At 57.2% G+C, this 20,999-nt stretch overlaps 1 protein-coding gene and 1 long non-coding RNA gene across 3 annotated transcripts in view; one reads left to right on the top strand and one right to left on the bottom strand.

Annotated features, from left to right (window-relative positions):
- LOC102957108 (junctophilin-3-like) overlaps positions 1-20,999 on the bottom strand; it is a 155,173-nt gene that overhangs the window by 108,372 nt on the left and 25,802 nt on the right. The window lies entirely within an intron of this gene.
- Positions 1,638-20,703, top strand: LOC122234209. Of its 2 annotated transcripts, XR_006211992.1 has the most exons (5): positions 1,638-2,262; positions 2,703-3,281; positions 3,887-3,945; positions 4,547-4,711; positions 20,623-20,703. It is a non-coding gene; the product is annotated as an uncharacterized LOC122234209 (long non-coding RNA). The 2 variants fall into 2 exon arrangements; XR_006211991.1 differs by lacking the exon at positions 20,623-20,703 and having other exon boundaries at positions 4,547-5,006.

Here is a 20,999-nt window from a genome sequence, read left to right as displayed (position 1 = left end):
CTCTCAGCCACCAAGAAAAATTGCCTGATAATGAGCTACCTCATTACCTTGCAGACTGCCACCCCCCTCGGCCACCATCTGCCATCTCACCTGTCCCTGGCATAGCCCCAACCTCCCGCTGCAGGAAGGGGGAGCCCATACTGCCTCGAGCCTCCTCTCTCCAAACCATGCCTGCATCCTGCTCCCATGGGGGGCTTTGTGCTGAGGCCAAGGCTGCGGGACAGACGTGAGCTGGGGGCCGTGGGGGCAGCTGGCACGTCCTCACACAGTGCTGGAGTTTGTTTTACACAGGCGACAGAGTTTCCTAGCACAAAATTCAAGAGGCACACAGGGCGCCCATCCTGTCTCCATGCCTTCCTTCCTTCGTCTTTCCCACCAGGGCCCCAGGTCCATCCAGGGCACCAAGGTCCCTGCTGAAAACCCCCATGTCCTAGCCCTCCCTGCAGCGGGGTTGGGCTGTGGGACCCAGCACTGCTGACTGCACATGCATGTCAGGAAGAGGCTTCTGGAACAGCCCTTCCCACTCAGTGGCTTCTGCACTTTGCACCACCCTCCTTCCTGTGTGGAGGCCACAGCAGCCGGTGGTGTGGCCACTGTTGCAGCCACGAAGGCAGGAGCTGGATGAGGTCGCTGTTGAACGTGGAGCTGCGGCTGCAGCCAGCCCACCCACATCTGCTCAGCTCCCGGTCCTGTGCTGGAACATGCTTATCCGCTGTGCCGGAGCCTGGTTCTGTTCCCTGCAGTGCGCACATGCGGTTCCCACCAGCTCAGCAATAAGCGGGGGGGGGGGGGGGGGGGGGTCTTCTCTGCCCCATCACAGGACCCAGCCTCCCCAGAGGCAAACGGTATGACCAGTCTCTTGGGGTCATCCCAGAAATCTAGATGCACACACAAGCCCGTGTCCTTACAGGTTGCTGTTCTCCCCCCGAGTGGTGGCACATGGCACACGGATCTGCACTCTACGGGGGCGCCCGGACCCTCCCAGACCACGCTACCGGAGATGTGCGTGCTTCATGTGTGACATCATCTGAGGTGACGTAACCAGAACCCCCACCCACGGACAACCAGGCTGTCTCCGAGCATTCCAGGCACGCACTTTGGCAATGACTTCTAAAGGTACTATGCGGCCAGATGGCTAAAGCTCTGATGGAAACAGAGAGGTAGCCTGTGACAAACAGGCTGGGAGGCAGCCAGAAGGCTGGCAAGGAAAGCACCTTTTCTGTTTCCCTCCTCCAACCAAAGGCCTGGCTCCCAGGATATATGGCTCCACCCCCAGGAGGCCTGGCCCCACCCCCAGGAGACCTGCCCCTCCCCCCCCAGGAGGCCTGGCCTCCTACCCAGGAGGCCTAGCTCCACCCCCAGGAGTCCTGGCCCCACCCCCAGGAGGCCTGGCTCCACCTCCAGGAGGCCTGGCCCCACCCCCAGGAGGCCTGGCTCCACCCCCAGGAGGCCCAGTCCCACCCCCAGGAGGCCTGGCTCCACCCCCAGGAGGCCCAGTCCCACCCCCAGGAGGCTTGGCTCCACCCCGGGAGGCCCGGCCCCACCCCCAGGAGGCCTAGCTCCACCCCCAGAAGGCCCAGTCCCATCCTCAGGAGGCCTGGCCCCACCCCCAGGAGGCCTAGCTCCACCCTCAGGAGGCCTGGCTCCACCCCCAGGAGGCCTGGCCACGCCCCGAGGAGGCCTGGCTCCACCTCCCAGGAGCCCTGACTCCACCCCTGGCTCTTCATGCTCCTTTAGAACCTGCTTCTCCCTCTGTTAGCGTTCCTCCTGCCCAGCCCCTCCTCTGGTCATCACACTGGGCCCAGCCCTCATTGTCTAATTCCAGGACCGCTGTAACCGCCTCCCGCCTTTCTCCTAGCCCCTCTCCCACCCCCTTCTCCCTCCCAGTATGTCACTCACCCCTGCTTAAAGCCGCCTAGGGGCTTGTTGCCCCCAGGGGCAAGGACGACCCGAGGGCAGGTCTTTCTGTGGCCACAGCACACTGTCAAGCCTGCCACCTCTGCACATTCACCCCCTCCCCTCACTTCCGGTGGGATGTCAGCACCCCTCCCCTCCTCTGGTCCGCCACCCCTCCCACCAGCGCAGACTCTCGTCCTGATTCTGGGAGTCGACTGCCCTCTGCACACTTTACCGGCACCACTCCCTTAACCTCCCTGACTCCATCCCGGGAGGTCAGAAGACTGCTGCTCCCATCTGACAGAAGAGGAGACTGAGGGCTGTCCCCTGGGCTCTGCACACAGGCTTTGAAAGTGTGTACATGAGGTGGGCAAGGAGATAGAGAGGCTAGAAAATTCCCAGTTTCCATAGCAACGGACAGGCTGCAGCACTGTGAACAGAGAGGACCGAGGGGGTTGTCCCAGGAACAGAATAAATCCTGAGATTTCAGGACAGAAGGGACCTTCAATCCCCTGTACCCCAGGGCTCCTCCACAGGGTGTGAGATCCCTGCAGGCATGCGGGGCCATCACTTGGGTTGGGTGGGAGGTGCTACTGGCACCTAGTGGACAGAGACTGGGATACCGAGAAACAGCCTTCGGGGTGCAGGGAGGCCCCGCAGCAGCGTTATCCAGCCCAGAACCTCAACTGTGCGGAGGCTGAGAACCCCTGATGCACTTGAAGCCCCGTTCCCAGGTTTCCATCTACTCTGTGACATCTTCCCACCCTGTCCAGAGCTTGTTTCAGTCTTTGCTTAACTGCTTCCAGTGACGGAGGGCTCACTACCTATGGGAGCACCCGGTCCATGGTGAGGGGCTCAACATCAGCGCCAGAGCTGGCAGGACATCCAAAGAAACAAGTTGCACATCGTTGTCCACGGCGGAAAGGCGGCCCTGGGCTCGCACTGAAGGCTTCAAGAGGAACGAGCCCCCAGCAAGCTAAGACCCCTGCTTCTGTCCTCAGATTCCCCAAGGAAGAGGGTCCTCCAGCAACCGGGGGTCTAGGAGGAATTCACAGGGTCCTTCAGGTTCCCGGCCCAGGTCTCTCAGCCTGTGGCTGGAGCGTGGAAATGGGGATAGGCAAGAAGGAGGCAGGACATCTGCATTTGCAGAAGTAAAATTAAGTGTCTGAAACACTGACGCCTTGTGTGATATGCATGTTGAAGTATTTAGGGAGAAATGGACGTACTCTGGAATGTGTCAAAAAATAAGAGAATGCATGGGTAGGAGTGGTCAGACGGACCTGCGTTCAAGTTCACAAGCTTGAGTAGTGATGTCGCCCTGCCGACCCTTGGTTTTCTCATCTGTAAAGCGGGGACGATCACAGCACCTGCCTGGAAGGTTGGAGGTGAGGACAGCGTTACTCTGAGATGCCCTGACTCTGGCTGACATGACTCCCTCTGAGATCTCCATGGACAGCAAAGTTGCCTCCCGGCTAACCCTGCTGAGGCTGGGGGCTGCACGTATCAGTTAAAGATTGGTGGGAGAAAGGTGTAATGTCTTCTTCCCATCTAAGTTTACAGACCCCTGAGTCTCTCTGTGAACCCCATAGGAATCCCTGTTCCAGTGGGAATCAGGCCTCACTGCTGGGCTGCCGGGGACTCTTGGCCCTCCCGAGCAGCGGGAATCAGGAAACTCTGAGAGCCCAGGTGGCGGTGGGGATGTCCAGGCTGTTGGAAGCAACGGCCTCTGCCCCGCACCCCATCCCACCCCAGTCCCAGCCTGGAAACCCTTGGGGTCACAGGCCGACTCCGTGCTTTCAGTTCTGCCTGGAGGGGAAACAGGACCAGGCCAGAGCAGAGGACAGGACTGGCAGGCACTTGGACCCTGAGCCTGCAGCTGAGGAGGAGCTAGGCTACCTCTGTGCCCACCATGTCCCCGGGGCCCAGCCGGCCAGGAAGGCCACTCCGGGCCAGGCCCCTCCAGTCACCAACCATTACACTCATTTTCCAGGAAGTGGAGGCAGGATGGGGAAATACCGGCCGGCCGGGAGGCGGAGACGGTACCCAGCTGTGAGTAAGCGGCCGCTGGCCTGGGAAGCTGGGTGTGAGGGGCATGGCCCAAAGCTGGTTGGCAAGTCAGCGTGTGTGGGAAGGGACATGGCCCACTTAGCCCAGCCACCACCCCCCGGGCAGAGTGGAAACGTGAGGGCATTTCAGGCAAGGGGAACGGCCTGGGCGCAGGCAGGACGGCGGCGGTCAGCAGTAAGGTCTGAACCGTGGACCCGGGGGGGCGAGCCCTTCCTGGAGGCGGCAAGCACGGAGCTGGTGGAGTCTGGCTCTGGGATTCAAAGCCTGCCTCTGGCTGTGCGGCTTTGGGCGAGTTGCATAACCGCTCTGTCTTTTTCAATGCTATGGGGATCATAAGAGCATCTTGTCGTAAGAGCTCTTGTGGGGAGACAATGCAACACAGTGAGCGAGGAAGGAGCGTTAGCCCCTCTGGGCCTCTGTCTACCCTTCTGGAACAGGGACAGAGGACTCTGTCCTGCCTTACAGGACTATCTAGATCCGACGTGACGCCCTCCTCTTATCCAGAAACAGAGTTCAGCTCCCTTCCTTGCTGCTGAGCCGTCCCACCCTCTTTTTAAAGCCTGTTTGCTTCATTTTTGTGCAGGAATCTTAAAGAAAAGCTGAGTGCAGACAGAGGGCGGATGCGGCCCCTTCCCAGCAGAGGGCCACCCTGCGTCTCCTTTCCCAGGCAGGGTGGCTTGAGTCTGCGTCTGTCACACACTGAGCACACGCAGGCAGCCTGCCTTCTAGTCCCATCCACCGAATGTCGGTAAGAGTCTGTCCACACTATTTTGTAATCCTGGTGAACACTGCTTTTCCTTGCAACGTTTATTTATGTATTTATTGCCAAATAGCTAGTTTTCTCGTGGTAAGAGCAGTACGTAGCCATTGCAAAATATTCAGAAGTGAAAAACTGTAATGAAGAGAGAGACGAAGAAAAGATCACCCTTAACCCTAATATCTAGGAGTTGTCACTGATAACCTTTTGCTACTCACTAGGCCAGACTGTGAATTTTATTTTATTTATTTATTTATTTTTAATGTCTATTTATTTTTGAGAGAGACAGAGACAGAATGCGAGTGGGTTAGGAGCAGAGAGAGAGGGAGATACAGAATCCGAAGCAGGCTCCAGGCTCTGAGCTGTCAGCACAGAGCCCGACGCAGGGCTTGAATTCACAAGCTGTGAGATCATGACCTGAGCTGAAGTCGGACGCTAAACCGACTGAGCCACCCAGGTGCCGCCAGACTGTGAATTTCAAAAACCATCTCTGTATAAATTTGTTTGCTTATTTACAAACCTAAGATCATATCTACATATGTGTTGCTGTTATATTTTTCACTTTAAACATATGTAGGTATGTACAAATACATAAAATATACGTACATATGTATATATGCCTAAATTCATACAACGTCGTTTGTATAGTCTCACCCCCACCCCCACCGAGAGAGGAGAGCAAAGACACGAAAATACATCATATTTAGGAGTTCTGGATATACTCATATACACTTTTTTTAATTTTAATTTTTTTTTTATTTTTTTAACCTTTATTTATTTTTGAGACAGAGAGAGACAGAGCATGAACGAGGGAGGGTCAGAAAGAGGGAGACACAGAATCTGAAACAGGCTCCAGGCTCTGAGCTGTCAGTGCAGAGCCCGACGCGGGGCTCGAACTCACAGTCTGTGAGATCATGACCTGAGCCGAAGTAGGCCACTTAACCGACTGAGTCACCCAGGCGCCCCTACACTTTTTTTTAAAAGCTCATTTATTTATTTAGAGAGAAAGAGAGAGAGAGAGAGCAGGGGAGGGGCAGAGAGAGGGAATCTCAAGCAGGCTCTATGCTGTCAGTGCAGAGCCCGAAATGGGGCCCAAACCCACAAACTGTGAGGTCATGACCTGAGTTGAGATTAAGAGTCTGATGCTCAACCAACTGAGCCTCCCAGGCGCCCCTCATATACGTTTTTTAAGTGTTTATTTATTTTTGAGAGAGAGAGGGGAGGGGGAGGGGGAGGGGGAGGGAGGAGGGAGAGAGGGAGACACAGCATCCGAAGCAGGCTCCGGGCTCTGAGCTGTCAGCACAGGGCTCAAACCCAAGGACCGCGAAATCATGACCCGAGCCCAAGTCGGACGCCCAACCGACTGAGCCACCCAGGTGCCCCCCTCATATACATTTTTAAATGCTGTAGCTGCATGTCTGGGGACCCGGACCGGCTGCTCTGCTGGCCCTGCACCACGGGGGGGGGGGGGGGGGGGGGGGGAGGCCCTCCCTCCTCCCCCAAGGCGGGCTGGGGCTGCGTTCCCCGGAAGGCTGGGGCCGCTGGCTTCGGCAGCCTTTGTCACCCACCGTAAGCCCCGCATGCACCTTCACAAACCGACCCTCCGCTACGTCCTCTGAACGTGCCCGTCCGTTTCCATTTGCTCTCCAAGTGTGCAACTGCGTTCAAGCACGTCTCTGCCGGGTGACAGGGAGGCGGATTCCCGCTTTTCACAATGATCGTGAAACACGTGTGCTCTCCCTTGGGGGTGTCTTTGAGACGGATTCTGGGAGGTCAAATCGCTGGGTCTCGGAGGGCGTGTGCTAGCATCTCTAGCCGCCTCTGTGTGTCCCCAGATGTTCTGTCTGGGGCAGGCAGCACTGTTCACGTTACCGTCCCCTGTTGTTGGACGTGTCCACTGCCTCCGATATTTTCCAGGGTAAAGAACGCCGACAAGAACATCCGCTCGTGGGAAGTGGCTTTTGTGTCTGGGACTGCTCTCTGGCCGGCCTGGCTTTACCCAGGTGGCTACAGAGAAGATGCCCAGGGACCCTGAGGCCCGCGTTTGACTGCTGGTTTCAAACAGCCACCCCCACCAAAGTTGAAACTGGAGTGACAGATCTGATACGAATAACCGCGTCATTTTGTGGTCTGTGTGTCCCGACATGGACAGTATGGCACCCCACCAGGCGCCCAGCAGGGGGCCTTACACAAATATCTAACGTTAAAAAAGGCAACAAAAGGCAAACCTGAACGTCTCTCCCCCGGGGCTCCTATTCCTGCTACGAGTGGAAGCGAACGCTTCTGGCCGCAAAGGGTGGTTCAGCGGGCTGGACCGTGCAGCCCCGAGACCTGGCCCCCAGGGCCGCTGTCGGTGTCCCCCCCCCCCCACCCCTGCCCCGCCGGCCGGACTCCCAGCCCCCTGTCCACTCCTGCCCGCACTTGCTGCTGCCCGAGGGGCCATGGTGAGTCCCCATCCTCGCATGAATGGATTTTAAGGTCTCTGAAACTGGATCTCTGACACGTGTTGTCAGAAAAATCACACGATACCACCCCCCCCACCCCCCCACCATGTGCCATTCGCCCTACCCCAACTTCCGGAGCAACAGAAGTCCGTTCTCTCCCATTCCCGAGGCCACAAGTCCGAGATCAAGGCTGAGCAGAGGATCCTTCCCGTCTCTTCTCGTTTCTCACCAGCAGCCCAGGACGTCCCTCCATTCTGTACCTCTGTTGTCACGTGGCCTCTCTGGCGTGTGTGTCTGTCTCTGTGTCCCTTCCCATGAGGACACCTGACACTGAGGACTTAAAGCTCACGCTACTCCGTCCGACATGACCTCAGCTTAACCTGATGACCTCTCCAAAGACCGTATTTCCAAATAAGGCCACATCCACAGGTAACGGTTAGGACTTCCTTTGGGGGCACACAGTTCAACCCATCACACCTTCCAATAAAGCAGAGGGGTCCCAGGGCCTTTGCAGGGCAAAGGGTGTGCATTGTTGTGCACTAGGATGAGCTGCCTGTCCCTGAAACACACAGGCACGAAGAGAATAGGGGCTAATGACGGATGAAGGTACAGAGTGATAAGTGTGAATCCCAGAGGGGGCTCAGGGTCAGCCGACCCTGGGGGGGCAGCTTACAGGCAGACCGTGCGGGATGTGGGCACTGATTCAGAGTCAGGCGCTTCCCACCGGGCATGCACCTGTCCTGTCTCAGGGACACGAGCTCCAGAGGGGGCCCTGACCTGCTCTGCTCACGGCTGTTCGCGGCCCCCAGCACAAGGAAAGTCCCCATGAACACGTGGCACCTACAGGGATGAATTCCCTGCTGTGGAAGGAAACGCTTCAGGGGCAGGAGACCTCCTGCCTCAGTTTCCCCAGCTTGAACGCAGGGGGTTGGCCGGGGACCCTGACATCCTGCTGCAACCTGCCTAGGCATCGCCACCTGCTGGACGGCCCAGGCAGCGCACGTGGTAGGAACCTTCCTAAAAACCTGGGGGACGCAAGGTCCTCCTGCCTGGGTCCCGTCACTGTGTTCCTCTGTCAAAGGCGACTCCTACAGAGGCCAGCGACCCTGTTCCGCGGGTGGCCCCCTCCTGGCCCCAGCTGGCACAGTGGCCCGTGCCCAGTCATGGGGACCTCGGTGATGGCCCAGGACTCACCGGCATTGGGGGGCCACTTAGGGTTTCACACCTGCGACCCCGAGACTCAGCCCACCTTAGTACCTACTCATACACCCACAGTGACACACTGCTCACACTCATCACAAGGCACGCATATTCCTACTCGCACTTCCTTTCACATATATTCACACGCTCATACATGCACACTCAACCTCACACAGTCACACACATACATTCCTACACACCCACATACTCATAAACACACCCACTCACTCTCACCCACATATGTGCCCGTGAGTACACTCACACACTGCTCCACACCAACACTCACCCGCGCTCACGTGTACCTCCCGTCACCTGTGCACCTCTGTCCCTGCACGCTCACTCGCACTGACACGTACATCCCGTCGCCTCTGCTCACACACACCTCCCTGTCCCCCACGCTCCCGCCCTGGCCCGTGCAGAGGGCGCTCCCTGAGGGGGGGAGGGGGGAATCGCACTGCAAACAGCTCCCGGGAGACCCTGGACCACCTTTTCTGGGCATCCTTTCAAGCTTCATGCCAGGGGCGCCACATCTGCCATTCAGCCGTTTTGACTCACTGTGTTGGGAGGCCTATCAGCTTTCGCTCATTCAGGGTAACGGCTCCAGTGTCACGTTGTACAAATCTACCCTAACTTAGTGCGTGATTCGTCCCCCCGCCGACTGACCTTCCAGGCCGCTGGCCGTTAGAAACAAGTGAACGTTCGTGGGTGTGTCTTTGCGCGTCTGGGAGCATTTTTCTGCGGCCTGGCCTCGAAAGAGGACTGCTGCGTCATCACAGGGGCGTGGCTTCCCCTCTGCCGGGTGCTGCGCGCAGGGCCTCCCCCTGCAGCAGGGCGTCAGAGGCCCACTTCCCCGGCCTCACCGCGCCCGGTGCGGTCGGGGGCTTCCCGCCTGCTAAGCTGCCGGGCACGGAAAGGCATCACGCTGTGACGTGACTTGTGCGTTTCCGTGGACCGGCGAGCCCCGCGGTGTGCACGCGCACGTGGACCACGCACGGTCTCTCTTCGACTCGCCTTGCTGGCCTGTGCCCTTTACTCGTCTTTCCATCGCGTTCCTTGTCCTCTCCTTACAGATTTTCAGAAGCTCGTCAGATGTGGATGTTCCTCTTTCACTGGTTATCTATACCGCAAGCACCTTCTCATCTGCGACTTGTGTTTTCACTGTTTTTTACGGCCTTTCTTTCTAACAGAAAATTTTGCATTTTTAATGCCAAAGCCATCAATATTTTCTTCCACAGTTTGGGAATCTTGTTAAAGAATTCCTCTTCGGGTGCCTGGGTGGCTGGCTCAGTCTGTTGAGCACCTGACTCTTGATTTCAGCTCAGGTCGTGATCCCGGGGTCGAGGGATCGAGCCCTGCATCAGGCTCTGTGCTGAGTGTGGAGCGTGCTTGGGATTCTCTCTCCCTCTGCCCCCCTCCCCAGCTCCCTCTCTCTCTCTTTCTCTCTCAAATGAAAAAATAAATTCCTTCTCGACCATAAAGTCATGAGGATATGGCTTTCGCCCCGAAGTCGTGCACGGTTTGCGCTTGGCAGTCACAGGCCACTACCGTCAAGGCAGGCTGCCATCGGAGTCAGACTGCTCTTTATCCTGCTTCCCAGCCCAGCCTCCCCCTGGCTCCCTTCTGCCCTCCCCGCCCCGTCCCTCCTCACGTCCTCCCTCGAGCCTGCCCTCCCCCCCCCCCCCAATTCTCCATCTACAGAGCAGAACAGCTCTCCCCAGGCCGCTGTTGGGAGAGACGGACCGGCACAGCGGCTCGGGTACTTGCTCACTGTACTATTTGGGCCGCGTTCTCGGCCTGCCACAAACACGCGCCACAAAACGTGATGCAGACGCCGCACAAACACCCGCTCGGATGGCCGCCACCGCACAGTGTAAGCCAAACCGCCCTGCCTTGTCCACCCTGCTCTCCGCCCAAGGAGCTGACCTGTACTTTCTGCAAAAACAGCCATCCTTGCTGTCTGGCTTCGGGTTGCCCACCGGGTGCCCTGGTGCGACGGGAGCCTGAAGGTGCAGAAGGAGGTCTGAGTGCTTCCCCTTCCAGATCCCTTCCCCCAGGGTCGCCTCTGGCCGGCTGTCCCTCACCCGAAGCTCACGCGCCTCAAGGCTGTGGCTCCACGCGCTCCCCCCCAGGGCCAGCACCACTCACCTCCAGGTGCTCAGTGTGGAAGCAGCTGTGCCCCTGTCCACGCAGAATAACCACGTTACCCTCGTGGGCCCCCTTCTGCCCGCGTCGCTGTAAATCACACCCTGTAAACGTCTCCTCGAGCTGTCCTGCTCTGGGTGTGCGAAGGCCGCCTCCCTCCTTCAGAAACCCCGGGAAAAGTCAGAAAGGCACCAGCAGGTTCCAAGGACAATTTCGCAGTCGATGACGGTGGAGACAGGACGTCATAAAGATGTATGGTGATGGGCAACCTGCCACCAGAAGGTCAAACTGTCTCTTCCTTGCGGCGGCTGGGCCCTAGCTCTGATGAAAGCAGCAAGGTGGGGGAAGGGGAGGGGTCAGTGGGAGGGCGTGGCCACAGGCCCAGGCTTTTCTCCAGCACTTTATCAAGGTCAGAGGAGGCAGCCTCTGCCCGCTCCCCCAACCTGCCCGCTGGAAAGTTAAACTCCATCAGAGAGCAGTGACAGCTGCCAATTAGAGATAGAGGGGACAGCGGGAAGGGCACACGCTTTGAAGTCGGGCCTGCCTCGGCCGAGTGCCCAGCCCGGCTGTTTTTTAGTTGGGTGGTTTGGGTAGGTCCCTTGGCCTCTCTGAGCCAGGTTTCCTGGCCCGGGAAGCAAGGGCAGCAATCCTGCCCTTGGAGAATCATACAGATGTGTGTGCGAGCCATTCAACCATGGCAAGTCCTTAGTGACTGTTAGCCCCCCCCCCCCCAGCCGCGTTTGGGAACACTCCTGATTAACACAAAAGACAGCATTGCTAAAGATGCTCTCTGAGCATAAGAAAAACGTGCATCCGTTTCAATGTTGAAACTACTGACCATTGACCTCTACCACTTGGTTGATGGATGAGGACACCGAGGCCCAGAGAAGGTGAGTAGCTCGCCTGAGGTCACACAGCAGTAGCAGAAATGGTCTGGAGCACAGGCCTTCTGAACTGTTTTCAGTCTTCTGCTGTGGCAGACGGATCCTAGGGTGACTGGCAATGAACCACACCCTGCGTGATCCCCTCCCCTCAAGTGTGGGCAAGATCTGTGACGCGCTTCTAACCAACAGACTGTGGGATGCCACTCCCAGGATCTCGTTTCGTTACATAAGGCTCTGTCTCAGCAGACGGAGGGAGAGACTCTCCTGCGGACCTTGCAGCAGTAAACAGCCATGCCAGGGAATGCCCACGGGGAGGGCCGCGAGGCAGGACCTGAGCGTGGCCTCCAGGTGAGATCCAGAGATGAAGTGAGGTCCTCGGGGCTTCAGCCACAAGGATTAAAATACCGCCAACAAAGTGAGTGAGCTTGGAATCGGTCTTCCCGGCTGACCCTCCAGATGAGAGCACAGCCCAGCGACGCGGTGACGGCAGCCTGGGAGGTCTGGAGCGGAGACCCAGCACAGCCAAGCCTGGATTCCTGACCCTCGATAGCTGGGTGTTTGAAACCACTCAACTGCTGGTAATTTATTATGCAGCAGAGAAAACGGACCCGTTTCCTTCTGAGTCCTCTTAAACATCCCACCTTCCCGGGGCGCCTGGGGGACTCAGTCAGTTACGTGTCCGGCTCTTGATCTTGGCTCCGCTCATGGTCTCATCGTTCGTGAGTTTGAGCCCCACATTGGGCTCCTTGCTGACAGCATAGAGACTGCTTGGGATTCTCTCTCTCCCCCACTCTCTGTCCCCCCCCACTCGTTCTCTCCTTTCCTCTTTCAAAATAAATCAATAAACTTAAAAAAGAAAAATCTCACCTTTCTTACTTGCAGCAGGCAGTGAGCCCTTAATCTCTCCTTTGCCATCATTTATGTTCGGAGCCCTTGGCTCTGGGCTGGCCCGGGTCAGTGCAGGTGTCATGGCCTCCCAGTCGCTGTCACAGTAGAGACCCCTGGCTTGCAACAGGCTCACGGTGCTCACCAAAAACACTGCACCTCGGGGCTCCTTGCAGCCACGTGACTGAGTTCTGGCCAGGAGTCGGAGCAGAGGTGATGGTGCGGCCTCTGAGTGGCCCCTTCAAGCCTGGGCAGTGCCCTCCCTCACACTGGGGCGCAGCCAGAGGCCAGCCCGCTCGGTTTTGTGCCCTAGTGAGGGCCAGGCCCCACTTCATCCTGCCTACGGCTGGGAGCCAGCCCTCTGCTCCCCACCTGTCCGGAGACACCATCAGCTGAGGACAGGGTCCTTGTCCACAGTCACGGCCCCTGGGGTCCCTGCGTGGAGACCAGGCCCGGCCCTCGCCCTTGCTCCAGACACCCCCACAGGGCCGTTACAGCCTCCGAGCTCCCTGCAGGGTCGGCTGAGACCCGTGAGTGAGGCTGAATGAGGGCGCAGATGTCCCCTCTGCCTGGCAGTGCCTGGGGACCCCTGCTGGGGAATAAGAACAACACTGGGAGACTCGGAGAGTGATCGTGAGGAGGTACCTGAACCGCACGTGACAGAGGCAGAAAGAAACCTCACGTCTGCTGCTCTGGTTTTCTCTGTTGGTGTTAATACACCAGGCCGCACACACGCACAGGCAGCCGGCGCACTGAGTCCCTGTCACCGCGTGCACCTTCAAGGCTCCTGCACCCAGAGGGCTGTGCTTTTCTCACATGTGCACTAAGACATCTCATGGAGAGGCTCGTGCCCCACACGCCGCATGGCCTTGAACACTCGAGGGAGAAGACGAGGAGGGCCCCCGCCTGCCAAGGGCACGATCAGCACAGGGTTGGGAAGGCAGGTGAAGCTGGTCACAGCACGAACAGGTGGCCAGGAGAGTAGGAAGTCCTTATGTGGAACTTCCTACAGAAATGCATCTCGCCCGGGAAGCAGGCGGTTCACTCAGGACCACTGCGGGCCTGCAGTGGCAGGGGGTTTACAGAGAGCACGCAGCGGGTCTGAGTGGGTCTCGGCACGGATGAACCCGGCGGCCGTTAAGAGGCCCTGGACGATGCGATGCACGCCAGCGTGTTCAGGATCCTGCTCATCTGAAAGATCTTGATGTTAGGGATCAGGCACCAAGTTATCACCAATAAATGTATTTTACACTGGTTACACAAACAGATACGTAAAATGGGGCGACGCTGGAGCGATTTCTGCAACACTGCTAAGCGCGCACCACGGCCAGCAGGTGCAGAGGGCGCCTGATCTTGAGCACCTGCAACAGGGCGAAGTGAACGGGGCCAGCGTGTCTGATCGCCACCTGCTTGCTGGGCACCAGGCCTCGGGAGGGAAGAAGCATTGTTCTGTACCTGGCGGGCCCCTCGGACTGCCGTGTTCGCAGAGGTACTCCGTGAACGGGGATGGTCCCTGAGCTAGGGGGCGCCTCTGAGAAGCTGCCTGTCTGAACCGAATAGACCAGAACTGGCTCCGGTTCCGTGGACAGCGGTCTCGGGCTCCTCCCTGGTCTTGGGCGTCCGTTCTTGCCATTTCTGTGAACCTGAAGCTTGGGCGTGTTCGTAGCTCCAAAGGTCAGTGCTGTGGCTATCGTTCGGAGGATGCCTTTGGCTCCTGCAGCCACGCTGCCCTCAGCAGCGGGAAAGCCTGGGAGTTCATATCACCCCAGGCAGCCCTTCGCCAAGATGTGGGCATCCTGTGGGGCCTCCTTCCCTCCTGTCCTGCCTCCCCCACACCCGTGCCTGTTTCTCCAGGGGACGGGCACTCCTAGTAATCACCTGCCAACAGATCTTCAGGTTAGGTTCTGCTTCTGGGCAACTTGTACCAAGAGAGAAGATCCAGGTAAGCGTCCAGGATGTCCACACAGAGGGGGCAGCTCTGTGCAGTTATAAAAAACCCCAGCAGCAGCAGCAGCTACTGATTTGGGGACACCTTGACAATACATCGTTGAGTGAAAAACGCAAGGCGCCTAGAGCGGATACAGGCTCCCTATTTCTTGAAAGGGGAAGGCAGTACTTCCATGGTATGTGTTTGCATCTCCATCCAGAAAACCAGCAGGAATTAAGATGCTAAAAAAGGTGCCTAGGTCGGTGAGGGGCACAAGTGTGCGTGTGCGACTGTCTACAGGGTTAGATCACCGAGTCACGTGCGTTTCCACCAGCCCAGAAGGTAGCATACAGATCCCTGGGCCCCACTGACCAAGGAGCCCGGGTGAGGAGCCAGCCTCCTGAAAGGCTCCACAGCTGCCCAGTGCTCCGCCAGCCATGGGGATGCTGTTCTGGATGATTTCATCAAGAGGTCTGAACAAAACCCAACCACTAGCCAGCAGCTGAACACCCAGGTGGTGCTGTTTTCCGGGACACACGCCAGCCCGCGCTGGAAACGCGACTGAAAGCCTCCTTTCATTCCCGGTGACCCCCCGATGGCGCGTGTGAGCTGGGGGCTCCCGGCTGGAAATCAACCGCCTTCGCTGGCCCCCGTGGCCCCTTCAAGCCCAGGGCTTGCGCCGCATCCCTGTTGCCACGGCAACAGCAGACACGATGGTTTCTGCGGAGTTCGGATCTATAAATAATTCCTACATCAGTCGTCGTGGCGTGAACGGGGTGGGCTCGGCAGGGCGGTTCGTGGTGGTGGCAGCCGGGTCGTCATTTGCGGGACACGGCCACGCTCGGGAAGCCAGGTCGCAGCCTGCCAGTCTGTCTGAAGCCCTGTTCTCTGCAGCTGGGCAAGGACAGCCTCGCCCCATCCCGCAGGCTTTCTGCTTCCGAGAACAGACCTGGGGCTGTTCCGTCCCCTCCGTGAACCCCAGGGATGTTCAGACCCCAACGGGCTGCACCACGGCAGGGTGGCGGGGTGTGTGTGTTAAAAATCCGTTCCGGCGATTCGGGGACTGAGGAAGGCTCAGGGGAGCACCCGCATGGACCTCAGTGTCTCTGAGCTGGCAAGGACGATACGTCTTTGTGCCTTGTGCCGGGGGAGCTCTGGCGGAACAAGGGGACTGGGGTCTGCGGGTGTGGGTTCTAGTCTGTCTGGCTCCCTCTGTGCCGGAAGCAACGCTGTCCGTGTTTTGAGGATGCTCTTCCCCACCAGCCCTCTTTTTTATTTATTTATTTATTTATTTATTTATTTATTTATTTATTTATTTATTTTTTATAACAGTGTTGCCAGGGAAGGACTCACATTCACAAACCGGGGCTGAGGAGGTGGGGTTTTGGCTAAGTCGTTTGAAAATCAAGCCGATTCGAGACCTTTGCTCTGTGATGAGAGTGAGCTCCGCAGCGGGACATCTAAAGGTCCCGGGCACGTGGCCTGCTGCGTGGTGTAGCGGCAGGGCGCTGCCCTGACACACCCTGGGCAGGTGCACGACGGCGTGCTCCCGGGGCGGTTCTGCGTCTGAGGCCCCTGCTGTCTGAGGCGCCGGCATGCGTGTGCCAAGGCACGTTCCATGGGCGTGCGGGAGCGCCGTTCCGCGCAGCTCTGTTTACTACAGTGAAGACCGGGAAGGGCCTCACGTCTCTCTGGAGCTAGGAGCGGATAAATCCAGCTTGGTGCCCATATACCAACAAGCAGCACACGGTTAGAGGAAAGGAAGGCGGCGGGTGGGGGGGGGGGTTGTCTGTCCAAGACACATGGAGGGCACCTGGGGGGCTCAGTCGGTGGGGCCTCGGACTTTGGCTCAGGTCATGATCTCGCAGTTTGTGAGTTCGAGCCCGGAGTTGGGCTCTGTGCTGACAGCTCGGAGCCTGGAGCCCGCTAAGGATTCCGTGTCTCCCTCTCTCTCTGCCCCTCCCTTGCTCACAGTTTGTCTCACTCTTTCTCAAAAATAAATAAATGTAAAAAAAAAAAAAATTAAGAACAGGACACGTGGATGCTTCTGTTCCTCTAAGAAGAAATGTGTAGTGTATTGTCAACACACACGTGTGTGTGGGCACACACAGGTGCAGACACACATCCTACCTGTGCACGTACACACATGCGTGTGCATAGAGGCTACTTCTGAAAACAGACACAAGAAACATGACTTGGCTTAGCTCTGGAAAGGCGGGTCTGGTACCCTGAAGGTTTGTGGTAGAAGAAGGTCTTTTCCTTGCACACCTCTCTGCAGTGTTTGGGTTTTGTTTTGTCATTTGCATACATTAACTTTCCAATTTAAAAAAAAAAAAGATGAATGGAAGAAAAAGAAAGAGAGTAGTAGGGGAGGCAGGAATCTTCATTCTGGCTTCCAGGGGTGTGTGGCTGGGAGGGCAGAGGACAGGGGCCCCAGCACGGTTTCAATCTGGGACCCAGCACGGGCAATGAAAATGCAAATCAGGTCTGAGAGGGTTTTTCTCGGCCTGGCCTGCGTCAGCCCCTGGGCTGTTAGCAAAAGCTTCCTGGAGGGCAAAGAGCAAACTGTGACTTGGTTTCCCCCCTGACTGAGTGGAGTGGGGGCTGGGGCTTCAGATTCTGGAGAGGCTGAGTGAAGGGAGGCAAGCGCTCTCCACACGGCGGCACCAGGCACCCCCCTGCCCCAGCGCAGCCGCGGCCCACGGGCCTGCACACTGACCTAGTGCCGGCGAATGAATGAACGGAATGAGGAAGCGTGTCCTTCACACTTCTAAAGTGAATGCAGGCCCCAGGTAGCCGGGCCTCAAGAACCAGTGTCTGTCTGACCCACTGGGCTCGCGGCGAGGGAGAACTCACGTCAGCGGTGAAGGCCCGAGGGCCAGAGTCGCCGGACACGGAAAACATGGGAAGGAACCCTCTTTACATGGCAGTGCAGACTTCCAAAATGCTTTTGCGTCTCCAGGAAAAAAAAGATGGGAAGAGGGGTGGGGTTGGTTGGGACGTGGGCTCAGGGGCGTGGACCTCGTGGATATAAGATCTCCATGCTCCTCAGCCGCAGCGGTGCTGGGACAGGCGGAATGACCGTGACTCAGGGTCCTCGTGCTACGAGGGATGTCCCCGGGTCTCAGGTGATTTCCCAGGAGGCAAGAGCGGTTTCCCAAACATCAGGAACATGTTTTTAAAATGAAGATATTGGGGGCGCCTGGGTGGCTCAGTCGGTTGTGCGTCCGACTTCGGCTCAGGTCATGATCTCGCGGTCTGTGGGTTCGAGCCCCACATCGGGCTCTGTGCTGACAGCTCGGAGCCTGGAGCCTGCTTCGGATTCTGGGTCTCTCTCTCTCTGACCCTCCCCCGCTCACACTCGGTGTGTGTCTCTCTCTCAAAAATAAACATAAAAAAAAATGCAAATATTGGGCCCCACCATCCGAGAGGCAGATTCTCAGGTGGGCCTCAGGAAGCTGTGTTTGAAGGGCCACGAGTGACTGAACCCCCAGGCTAGCACAGCAGGGCTCATGCACCCCAAGGCGTTCGCAGGATAATCTGCTGGCAGCGCACGAAGAAACCATCATCCTTTCCACTCTGATTCATCTCATCTCTTTGAGGCTTCTCACTCGTGTTTGATGACGTGCATACGCCAGCAGCGTAGCACAGACCCTCGCCTTCTAAATGATGAAGCGACAGCGGCCAGCCCTTACGCTGCCTGCCCTGCGCCAAGCCTCTCCCAGACACACGCTCCCTTACTCCACACAACTCGGAGAGATGTTACTACCCCTGCTGTGGACAGAACCGTGGCCCCACCCACATGTCAAAGCCCTAACCCCCAAAATGGTTGAATTTGCAGCAAGGTAATGACAAAGATGAGATGAGGTCCTACGGGGAGCCCTGACCCGAGAGGATCAGTGTCCTTGTCAGAAGAGACGTCACAGAGCACGCTTGCTCCCTCCATCGTGTGGGGACATGATGAGAGGGCGGAGGCCTGTGAGCCAGAGTCCTCCCCAGAAACCTTGATCTTGGACTTCTGGCCTCTAGAACGGTGAGACAAAGTCCGCTATTTAAATCACCCAGGGTGTGGTACTTTGTTAAGGCAGCCATGGGCACGAGCACCCCCCATTGTGCAAGTGGGGAAACGGGGGTATGAGGAGGTCAAGGAGCGTGGCCAGGACAGCAGGCTGGGGGTGGGGGGGGGGTTGGGACTTGCATCCAGAGAGTGTGGGTGAGGAGCCCAGGCTTTTAATTATATATAGTGGAGTATGCTCTCTCTCCTTTCTAATATTTATTTACTTATTTTGAGAGAGAGAGAGAGGCAGGGGTGGGGGGGGGAGAGAGAGAGAGTGAGAGAGTGAGGGAGAGAGAGAGAGAGAGAGAGAGAGAGAGAGAGAGAGAATCCCAAGCAGGCTCCTCGCTGTTAGCACAGAGCCTGATGTGGGGCTCGAACCCACCAACCAGGAGACCACGACCTGAGCCGAAACGAAGAGTCAGACGCCTAACAGACTGAGCCACCCAGGTTGACGTTCCTTTTTTTTTTTTTAACCTCATATTGGAATATGTTAGAAAAAGTCTAGAAACTACCAGATTAGAAAGAAAGCATGTGAGAATCTGTACGACGCAGAATACCCTCCCCCAGTGACGCCCACATCCCAGGCTCCGGAACCTGTGAATATTTACCTCACTTGGCAAGACAAACCCTGTAGATGTGACGAAGGATGTCAAGGCGAGGAGACTGTTCTGGATGATTCAGGCAAGCCCTAAATGCAACCCCGATTGTCCATATGAGAGGCAGGCAGGGGGGTGAGATGGGGCCGCTGGCCAGGAAGATGGGGGCAGTGCACAGGCCAGGGAGCGTGGCACCTCCAGAAAGTGGGGAAAGCAAGAGAAGGAATTTTTCTCTAGAGCCTCTGGGAGAACCAAGGGCCTGCAGACCATTCTAGACTTGTGACCTCTGGAACTCTACAACAATTGTGCAGTTTCCAGTCACTAGGTGGGTGGTAACTCGTGACGATGGCAGTGGGAAACTCTTTAGAGTAAAGTCTGCAGATTTTGGGGGAGGTTATCAAGGGGAGCACACGGTTGGAGAAGGTGATTCTCAGCATGGAGCTGTGGCCTCTCAGTATGCTGGCCTGCGTACCTGCTCTTTGGCAACGTGACTGCAAATCTGCAAAGGACTTTGGCCCACACATTGCGGCGGACGTGATGTGCGACCTTTGACCTCAGTCTCAAGGGCCCCTGTGGTCCCTGTTCCCGCTCTCTCCGATGGCAGCGAGGAGACCCAACCTGCCTATGGAGGATGAAGCAAGGCCACGCAAGCAACATCACCCACCGTGGCCGCACCCGTCTCTGACCACGCAGATCACTACAGCCACGTGAGGGGTCCCACACCGTCCCACAGAAGAATTACCCACTGCGCCCAGCCCAAACTGCCCTGCCTGAGGATAAGGAACATGCAAATGGTGGAACCAGATCCCACTCTGCCTCTTCCGCCCCCATAGCCTCCCTCGCTCCTACTAGGTTCAATAACAACGCCAGAGTGAACCCCCTTTCAACCCGTCCAACTTGACCACAACTCTCGAAGGTAGTTAATCGCAGTATCACCATTTTACAGTCAAGAAATTGAGGCGGAGAGAGGTTAACGGTCCTGCCCGAGATCCAAAAGCCAGTGAGAGGAGGGAGTGGGCTTTGAACCCAGATTTATCTAACACGGGACCCACTGTCACCGCGGCTTCTTGCTAGTTGTTCCACTCACTCGTTCATCCAAGACAAGTTTATCGAGAGTCTTCTATGTCCAGTGCTTGGAAAGATGAACAAAAGAGACGCGGTCCCTCTGTGAATAGCTATTCAAATAAAGAGCCGCCGTCCATAGTGATCCTGGGCCTGGTGTTCCCTTCAGTGATGACCGTGGGGTGAATGTGACAGTGGCCGTTTGTTCCGAGTATAAACTAGGATTGTGCTCAGCTGTAACAGAAAACCTACCCCCATGGCTTGTCCAGCTAAGGTCTAATTTTTCTCAGGAGACCCTGAAGACAAGAGTCCTGGGTCGACACAGCAACAGCGTGGCATCATCTGTGTCCTTCTGCTATGCTGTCCATTCCCGTCGTGGGGTTGACAGCCACGGGCTTGGCTTCTGCCAAGCTCGTTGAGGTCACATGCCCACTCCTGGCCTGATCCCCGTGGCTGGAGAGACAGGGCATTACAAGTGGAGCACGGGCTTCCTTTACGGACAGAGGATGGGTTTTCCAGACAAGGGGGGAAGCCAGGAGCGGGGCAGGGGAGTTACAGGTTGTGTTTCCCAACAATATCTCCCAACCACATGCTCTTCTTATAGTAGGATTTTTCCCAAAAGAAGTGTGGACTAGATCTCTTTCCCTTGAGTTGGAGTGGACTTGTGACAATGGTGGGAGCAACTCTATCCCATATTTGGTGCAGGGTCATAAAGGTGATGTACCTTCCACCTGGTTCTCTTGGGATGCCTGCTCTTGGAAGCCAGCCACCGTGGAGAAGTCACATGTAAGTGCCTGAGTGAGGTCCCATCAGCCCTGTGAATGAGAGAACCTTCAGCCGATCCTGGCTCCCAGTCGCTGAATCGCCCTCAGGTGCTGAGCTGCCTCACGTGAATTCACATGGAGCACAGATGTGCTGTCCCTGCCAAGTCCCGCTCGGGTCACAGATCTGTCACCATAACGCATGCTTTTGTCTTTCTTCTGGTCACCGGGTTTGGGATAGTTTGTTAGGCGGCAGCATAAGCAGAACAAGACGTGAAGGATGTGCATGTTCAACAGATCCTCCCTTCTGGGGAGGTGAGG

The sequence above is a fragment of the Panthera tigris genome, chromosome E2 (genome assembly GCF_018350195.1).
Source record: "Panthera tigris isolate Pti1 chromosome E2, P.tigris_Pti1_mat1.1, whole genome shotgun sequence".
NCBI classification, from domain to species: Eukaryota; Metazoa; Chordata; class Mammalia; order Carnivora; family Felidae; genus Panthera; species Panthera tigris.
This window is presented reverse-complemented; position numbering and strand designations above follow the sequence as displayed.